We start from the raw sequence: 9,938 nt of genomic DNA on the forward strand, positions 1-9,938 counted from the left end.
TGGTAATTTCCTTCTCCACCTTCACACACACACACACACACACACACACAATATCAGTTCAGTTCTATCTCATAAATATCCTGACAGTGCCATATTGTAATAAAGACCTGATAGAACTTTTTTCGGTTACAGAAATCTGGCCATACTGAAACTAATTTTTTTTTTTTTATAAATTATGTAATACATAGTTGTGGATGTTTACAAAGTTTTCCCGCCCTCAGGAGCAAATTTTTCACAACACAATTTTTTGTTTAAATATCAATATTTCAATATACTGCAATGCCAAACTGTGAATGTTAGTTTACAAATAAGTGACTCAAATTGCTAGTAAAATAAAACTAAAACATTTATTATTATTTTACAATAAAATCATAACATTAGGTAAAACATATGTAACTACATTTTTATTGCTGTATTATTGCTACTCAAACAACATTTTATCATAACCTGAAAATAAAATCTTAATGAATATTTTTAATAACTTAAAAATTTTATAAGCAACTGTTATTTTCAAAAATCCTCAGAGGAATTGATACTTACGAAAAATACTTAGTTACTTAAAACTGAATAAAGATCTAACAACAGAAGTTACACAAACAATGTTTTGACTCATAAAACATACAGAAAGCTTCGAGATCAATTAGCATGATTTATATTACCCTTGATTGGCACCAACTGTATCTGATTCATTTTGCCGTTGAAAGGGTTAACATCACATGAAGCTCTTTGGAGGTGAGGCATTTTATAAAGACAATGAAACTACTGTCAAGTACATATGTTCATTCTGAATCTATTTTCTTCTTGTGTTGCTGAACTGCATTTGACAATGTGGATTGTTTTACAATGAAAGAGAATGAAACCACATATGATGAAAACAAAAACTAGTGCTTCAAGCTTGTCATAACAAACAATGCAGGACCTGATCATTGGAATTAAAATGACACAGACCACTAGACACTTATGCCATTTGCTAGTTAAGTAAACTAATTTTTATAAAATGTGATGATGTCTCTCCTACAATGCAAATGTCTTTGACATTATGGTGCCGCTCACTGGCATGCAATGTCAACAAAAGTAAACAGTTTCAGTGTATTTTATTATGAGAGAAACATTAAAAAGTGTACTATCACATATGCTTCTAAGATCTTATCTGCTTCATTCTCAGATAGAGTAGGATGCCTTTTCTATTGTTTATGCAGCTCAGAAATTTAATAATGTCACAGATCATTGCCATATTTTCACCATCTTTGGTCTCAAGAATTGCTTACTAGTTTGGACCACACTTCACCTCCAGTGTTGGGTGCTATGCTTGCCTAACTTCATTATTCTATCCACTATCGAGCAGCAGTATTACATATTATGTATAAACACTGAAACTGTTTTGATTCCTGTGGGACCTGACCCTGCCTTGTACCAACATAAACTGGTGTTTTTACAGCTTGTCCCAGATCTGGATTTGGCTGTTTCCTCCTTTCCCTTAACATCACATCACATCATACCCACCATCCCCAAGAACCCAATGTTAAACATCCTTATTCATTTTGTTCAGTGTGGCTGGCTGGACACACCTACTGGATATAATTTTCATAAACACTGGTTATATGGGCCTCAACTACATGTGAAGCAAGAGGTTCTGTTGTAGGTCTTGGACAAGGGCTGTGACGAAGCAAGCTGAGATATTTTTACTTCCCCCTCTTGTTTTTCCATCTGCCTAATTACCATTAACATACATGAGTCTAATCTGCATTTTCATAAAAGAGAAAGGTTGGCCCTCAGTTTTAAAGAATATAGCAGCAGATCTAATTTTGTGCTTAGTTTTATGTATGGAATTGATTTTCTAATTCATATTGACTACTCGTAGTTAGTATCTTTTGTTACAGGGTGAAATCGGTAATTGTTATGTAACTTAAATGCCATTGTTGACTTATAAACAAATTTAAATTCTGTACCAATTATAAGCATTTGGAGCAACAATTAATAGTATTCTTAAAGGATCTATTTGGCTCTATTTGAAAACATGTTAGCAACACCAGCTCTTAATTAATTCCAAAGCAATTTTCAGTTTTGTCAAAAGTACTGTTTGCATAACTATATACGTTAACTTCATCATTTAAACAAATAATTTGGCTTAACCTTCATAATACAAGAAACTGTTAAAAAGAACCTATTTTTTTATGTATTCAGTTAATTTAATAACTCCGCCATTGCCGGTCCCAAGCCCGGATGAGAAAGGAGGAGGGTTAGAGGATGGGCCAACCCCCCATCCTCTGTAAAAAAAGATTCTGGTTAAAGAAAAAGACAAAAGGAAAAACTGGACGGATCAAAATGGTGACGAAACTGGATACGTAAATGGATTTTCTGGATTTAGAATTGGAACATGGAATGTAAGGTCAATCATGACGGGGGGAATGAAACAACTTGGAGGAGAACTGAGTAAATATCAATGCATAGTGGCAGCAATTCAAGAAACAAGACTTCCTCAGGGTGTTATGAAGATTGGAGATACTCACACGCTCTTTAACAGCAATGAGCTAAGCCCAGCCTGGACTTCTGGAGTTGGTTTTGCTGTACACAATAAAATGATATCGGCTGTCAACAAATGGTCTCCTGTAAACGACCGAATCTGTTGGATGATTTTACACGCTAAACCATATAAGATCTGCCTAGTCAACTGTCATGCCCCATCAGAGGATGCCGATGAAGAAACAAAGAATAACTTCTATCTAGAACTAGAGAATGTAGTAGACAAACTCCCAAGACACTCAATTCAGTTGATAATGGGAGACTTCAATGCCCAAGTGGGAAGAGAAGTGCAGTATCGTCCAACGATAGGGCCTGATAGTATCCATGAAACAAGCAACGAGAATGGTATCAAATTAATTAACCTTGCCGATACAAGGAGAATGATCGTTAGAAGCACATACTTCCCCCGCAAAGCAGTGCATAAAGTAACCTGGATATCCCCAGATGGAAGTACGATGAACCAGATCGATCACGTTCTTGTTGACCGAAGACATCATTGTAGTGTCGAGCATGTAAGATCCTTTCGCGGGGCAGATATGAATTCAGACCATTTCTTAGTGGTAGTCAAACTACGTCTGAAACTTTCAACCATGTGGAGAAGAAATTCTGAAATGATGGTCCGCTTCGACAAGAATAAGTTGAAAGATGTAGAAGTGAGACAGCGCTATCAAGAAAAAATTGCAGAACATCTCACAATAACAGAGAACCCTACCAGTGTGGAGAACGCATGGATGCTGCTGAGGAATGCAGTGTTAGAAAGTGCAAATGAAGAACTAGTTTGCGATGCAAAACGAAGAAGTAAACCTTGGTTCGATGAACAATGTCGAGAATCTGTTGAGATTAGATCAGCGAAGAGGATAAAATGGCTACAGCAACTCTCGGAAGAAGCAAGGGTAGCTTACTACGAAGCGAGGCGTAACACGGACCAACTCATGAGAAAGAAGAAACGGGACCACCATAAAAGTCTGTTGATTGCAGTCGAAGAAGCAAAGTCGTCACGCTCGTTTTTCCAGGCCTCAAGATTCGCCAGAGGCGCATACAGACAACGTACATTGGTCCTAACGAATGAGACGGGTGAAGTTGTACCGCCAGAAGAGCAAGCAACCCTATTTAAAAAACATTTTGAAAACCTATTGAATCCTGACAACCCACCAGTAGGGACAACACAGACGGATGCCCGTTTTGACAGAGTTGAAGTCCCTGAACCATCTGAGGAAGAAATCAGTGTTGCCCTAAAAGCACTCAAGAACAACAAGGCTCCAGGAGGTAGTGGTATCACAGCTGAGATGCTTCGCTTGGGAGGGGAAACACTGGTGGGTGCTTTGAAACGATTAATTTCTACCATCTGGGAAGCAGAAGTTATTCCTGAGGAATGGAAGGGAGCAATCATATGTCCCATATTCAAGAAGGGAGATGCTACTCATGTATCCAACTACCGAGGGATTTCGTTACTTGAAATTGGCTACAAAGTTTTTACAACACTGCTACTAAACCGCATGAAACCACTGGCTGAAGGAATTGTAGGGACCTATCAATGTGGGTTCGTTGCTGGACGATCGACAATTGATCACATATTTGCTCTGAGGCAGTTGATAGAAAAATTCTACGAATTCAATAAGGATCTACACCTCATCTTCATCGATTTTCGACAAGCTTATGACAGCATTGACCGCGCCACGTTATGGGAAACGTTAGAGGAACTTGGCATCCCATCAAAATACATCCGCTTAATTGCTGCTTGCTACTCTCAGTCTACGGCCCAAGTGCGGTTTGGTAATCAACTATCACCATCATTCAGTATACAAAATGGATTGAGACAAGGAGATCCATTGGCGCCAATATTATTCAATTTGGCCCTGGAAAAAGTAAGCCGTGACACTTGTCGAACCAGAGAGATGGAGATGGTGGGAGCAGACACAATCTTGGCATTTGCTGATGATGTTGTGATCCTTGGCGACACTCTAGAGCAAGTACGCAGGGATACTTCCCGATTCCTCCACAATGCAGAGAAAATTGGGCTGGTGGTGAACGAGGAAAAAACTAAATATCTTGTTGTATCACGCCGCCGAGATCTCCCTCCTTCCATTGATGTCGACAGGCATACCTTCGAACGAGTTGAAGAGTTCAAGTACCTGGGCTCCATACTAACAAATAGAAGTGAAGTAACGAAAGAAGTACAGCAACGTATAACAAATGCTAATCGCATGTTCTTTAGCCTGAACAATCTTTTCAGATCTCGGCTGATATCGCAGAAGAACAAGATCCACCTATACACGACACTGGTGAGACCAGTACTTTTATACGGCTGTGAAACTTGGGCAACATCAGCAACAGCAGAAGAAGCAATATGTGCATTTGAAAGGAAGGTACTTCGGAAGATATATGGACCCATCTACAATGCCATGGAAGGTAAATGGGAACGAAGAAAAAAAGAAGATTTATACCAGCGGTATGGAAAGCCACACATTGGGCGAATATTGGCGCAGAAGAGACTCCAATGGTTTGGCCACATCCTACGGGCAGACGGATCCCTTCCAAACAGAGTCCTCCACTCTCAACCCACAGGAAAACGCCCTAGAGGACGCCCAAGAACTCGATGGAAGGATAGGATAACAACGATCCTGAAAGAAGTGGAACCAGCAGCCGTGGAGGAGGACGCCAACGACCGGATGAGATGGACTGCCATCTGCAACAGCTCCCTCCTCTCGTGTAATTGACAGACACTGCGTGTGTGTTTTTTTTTTTTTTTGTTTTTTTGTTTCTGTAATGTATCCCTCTTGCCTTTTTAAACCTTTGATTGAATGCCCTGTTTATTTTTTCGTTTTTCTTTAAGCTGTAATGTACATATGTAACTTTTACTACTGTATAGAGTACTTTTGTAAGTCTTTTTGTCTTTACTTTTCCTTTTGTTCTTCTTGCTGTAGGCCTTAAAGGCCCGATAAGGCAATAAATGATGATGATGATGATGATGATGATTCAGTTAATTTAATGAGTTAAGTTTTAATTGTGATTTCTATAAATTAAACATCAAATGATGTGTAGTTTCAGTGACTGTTATTGTGAGGACATATAAGGGCCCAATGTTTGGTCCCAAGACATTCAGTCCATGGCTGAGTTTCAGACAAGAAACCTGTATTGGTTAGATCAACAACAATGCATCCATGAAATAAGTGTAACACAATTAGACCATATGTTAAAACAATGATAGTGTCAGTTACATATATACCTTATTATTCTACAATAACTTGAACTGTGTGGTTAGGTTTTTACTGTTCATAAATCTATAACAGTAAACTATTGTAGCAGTATATGGATGTATGCCTGCAGACTATTAATGAGGCTTGATGAAAGTAAAACAATAGAGCTCTAGCCATATAACTGTGTATTATTGGGGGTTTGTGAACAGGAAAAGTGAAGAGTTGTGAAACACAACTGTGCACTAGTCAGCTACATCACTTAAAGTAGTCAGTGTTGAGCTCCTGTATGTCTCCTTAATGTCGGAAACTATTATGTACATTTTCAATAAATACAGTTTCGAAATTATCTCAAGATTAACAAGACAACTGTCCAGACCTTACGAAAGTAAGAGAAAGAATGAATAAGAAATTGTGTCTTCTCTTCTTTCAACAGCATTAAAATGTTCACACAATAATGTTTGACATCAGATGGAATAAGGCACATTTATACCTTGAGCTGGACTGTAACTGCTTAGGTGGGCTCGACGACTACCTGCCCGCACCGACCATCCATTCAATAGACGTCTGTCCTGCACACACATAATTGTGGTGCAGTAGACACAGTTCTACTTCACCACACTCATCTTTAAAATAATGCATGTTCAAGACAGTGGAAATATGAATGTCTCTAGAATTTATCCAAAAATTCTCAAGGCACTACAATATTGGAAGCAATGTTAAGGTAAATTATGAGAAGTTTGAGTTGTTTGAGTGGTATGTGTATGAAGGAAGACATTAAAAGGTTGGAAAATAGTATAAAGAAAGTAGTACATAATACTAATGATAAATTTTTGTGATGAGAATAGTTAGAAGGTGGAGGCTTCTGAAAAACAGTGTAGAGATGAAGTCAAAGCAACCAGGAAATTTTACACTGAAAATAAGGTTAAACTTGAGAACCAAACCGATCAGATTAAAAATGATTTTGAAAAGGAAGGTAGAAACCAAGTGTGCAGTAGTGGTAGGGGAAAAACTGTAAAAAGTAAATGAAAATGTAGATTCAAAATTGACTGAAATGGAGAAAAAGGTGGAAGAGGTACAAAATTTAAAGCATAGAGAAGGTGACAGTGGGTCTGATTCTGACAGTAGTAGTAATGATGAAAGCAATGACAAATCCAGTAGTGATGATGATGAGGTATTTGAATTTATAATTGATAATGATGGCAATGTGTTAAGAAAAGAAAGAATAAAGGAGGATAATGTTAGGCCTAATGAAGTGTTACAGTTTGAAAGTGGTAGTGAAGAAGAGAACCATGCTATCTGTCATTTGACTGTCTGATAATTATTTTGGTAAGTACGATGATAGCTTTTCCAGGGCAAATATTAATGAGTATTTGTTGTATGAGGTTGATTAAATGGTAAGTAAGAAGGAAGTGGGGCACCCTGTAATAACAGCAAGGTTCAAGGTATACATGTTAAGTGTTTACTGGACAGTGGTAATGATTTGAATGGTACGAGGTGCAACAATAAAGTAATAGGACTGATTTTCTTTGCAAGATGTGGCAACCCAGCAGGCATGCCTAGGCACAATACATTTGACCTTGGTCTATAAGCTGCTTCTAGTCCAAACGCACATCGATGCAACTGCTCAGTCGTGAGTTGTGCTGTAATAAGTTAACACATGTTTGTGTCTCTCGTCCCGGAAATGGAACTGCATAATATTGCACAACGGTATGCCGTTTCTTTTTGCGTTAAATCGGGTGAAAACATGACAACAACTTATGTTAAGCTTCAGAAGGCTTTTGCAGAGGAGGTTATGTCAAGAGCTCAAGTGTTTCCTTGGGATAAAATGTTTAGTGAAGGCAGAACGACTGTTGAAGATGAAGACCACAGTGGACGACCATCAACCTCATGGACGGATGTCAACTTGGCCAGGGTGCATGAACTTGACAATCTGATGAAAGATTATCCATGAAAATGATTGCAGAGGAACTTAACATCAATCAAGAAATGGTTTGTCTAATAATAACTGAAGATCTTGGTATGAGAAAGATTTGTGCAAAAATCGTCCCCAAAAATCTCACACCACAACAGCGAGACACACGGAAAAATGTGACAGCCAATCTGTTAGAGCAAACAGAAATCAATCCAGAATTGTTGAGACGTGTTATCACTGATGATGAAAGTTGGTATTTTTAGTGTGATCCAGAGACAAAATGCTAAAGTTCGCAATGGTGCTCAAAGGGATCACCCAGACCAAAAAAAGGTCGCATGTCAAAATCAAAAGTGAAATGCATGCTTGTGTGCTTCTTTGTTTCCAAGGAAATTGTTCATAAATAGTGAGTGCCTCCTGGCCAAACAGTTAATCAATATTACTACAAAGAAATTTTAGAAAGACTTTGTAAAAGAGTTCTTTGTGTCCGTGCCAACATTGCTGATAATTGGATTCTGCATCACGATAATGTACCATCCCATACTGCTCTGTCAGTACAGCAATTTTTAACCTCAAAACAAATTTCAGTACTACCACAGCCACCTTATTCACCAGATATTGCTCCGTGCGACTTTTATATATTTCCAAGAGTCTAAACAGCAGTCAAGGGACACCATTTTCAAACAATGAGTTACAGAAATGTTACCATCAATGGCAGAGGTGCTGGAAAAAGTGTGTGCAGTCAGAAGGGAACTACCTTGAAGGAGACAACACTAAACTCGACTAAAACGGTAAGCAACCATTTTTTTACATCAGTCTCATTACTTTATTGTCACAGCTCGTATTTCACAGGCATGTTTTGAATCTATTAAGAACACAGAGGGTATAGTAGTGATGCATGTTTCTGAAATAAAAATTATTGGTGCTACTGGTAAGCTATTAAAGAGTGTGAAACAAGATGTACTATTAATGGTGGAATTGGTAGGACAGCTGCTGGAGTACAATTTCTTGATAATTCAAAATTCATCATGAGACAATACTGCTTACCCCAGCTATCTGTCTCATTTTTTATGTTTCCTGAGTCAGTCAAACTCTTCTCCTATCCTATCTGTAGTTTATAAGTGAATCAGAAACATTCTATCTTCAACTTTCATGTGATTTTCTACAGTAGCTCATGAGTGCAGCAGCAGAGGCAATACGTGGTAAAAACCATCTTGAATACAAGATCTTAATATTAATTGTGTTATATTAGCGGTGTTTGAGTTCAGTGTAATCAGTACATGGAGATAAATATCTACCCATGGAAGTGTGTCATGGTGCAGCATTTTCTAACATTAAGGAATTACAACTTTAAACATAGCTGTCTGGAGGAATATGTGTGGAAAGAGTAAGCAAGATTTGTATGTACATTGTGCCTCAGTCTAGAATCTCAAGCAATTTGAGAGAATGCAGGGAAATAATAGTTTTTCTGAATGATAATTTTGTCTGATCAGTAATGACAGTTAAGTTTGTATTAGCATAAGGATCTGTTACTGTGAAGTGTTTTTCAGTAGAGTCAGTTTTGCATTGGATAAGCATGCAGGTGTTTATTTATTAGTTAATGAAGCAATAATAAAATAATGAATAATGTTAGGGTCTTATCAGTTAGGGAGCCTGCCTCTGAAGTAGGGATATTATTTGAGAATGCACTCCACTAGTTAATGAAGTAAGAAATATAAGTAAATTAATGGAGCTGACAGACATGATGAGTAACAAAACAGATAACTGTATAGAAACAAATTTGATGTAACAATATTGATGATCTATTTCTGAACTAGGCAACATTGGGTACTGTTTATATTGTGCAATCTATGACACTGCAGCTAGGCATGATAGAGAAATATTTTAGTGAGGTACAAGTCATATAATGCTGCATCATTGGATCTATAGATTATCTGAAAACATCTATTTGTGTCCTGATGACTTATAAGCTTAAAGAGGTAATACTGGAACAATTAAAAGTAATTTTTTTGATTATCTGATAACTGCGGTGCTACACTGATGAGAATATTCCTGACAGGTCAACTATTTAGTAACATTTTGTGATATTGTGAGGATTTAATTTTCTGGTTGAATGAGAGTAGTGCTCAGAGTTGAATGGAGAAGCAGGGCAATGATTTGGTACAACTTCCATCCCCTTAATTTTGATTTGAGTAGTAATTAAGTTATGTGATGATGAATCTATTTTTTCCATCAAGTAATGATCAGTAAATCCATGCTACTGCCCATCTTGAGTTTTTGCTATTTTGCAAGTGGGAAAGAAACCCAAA

This window comes from Schistocerca serialis, chromosome 2, assembly GCF_023864345.2.
Source record: "Schistocerca serialis cubense isolate TAMUIC-IGC-003099 chromosome 2, iqSchSeri2.2, whole genome shotgun sequence".
Classification (NCBI taxonomy): domain Eukaryota; kingdom Metazoa; phylum Arthropoda; class Insecta; order Orthoptera; family Acrididae; genus Schistocerca; species Schistocerca serialis.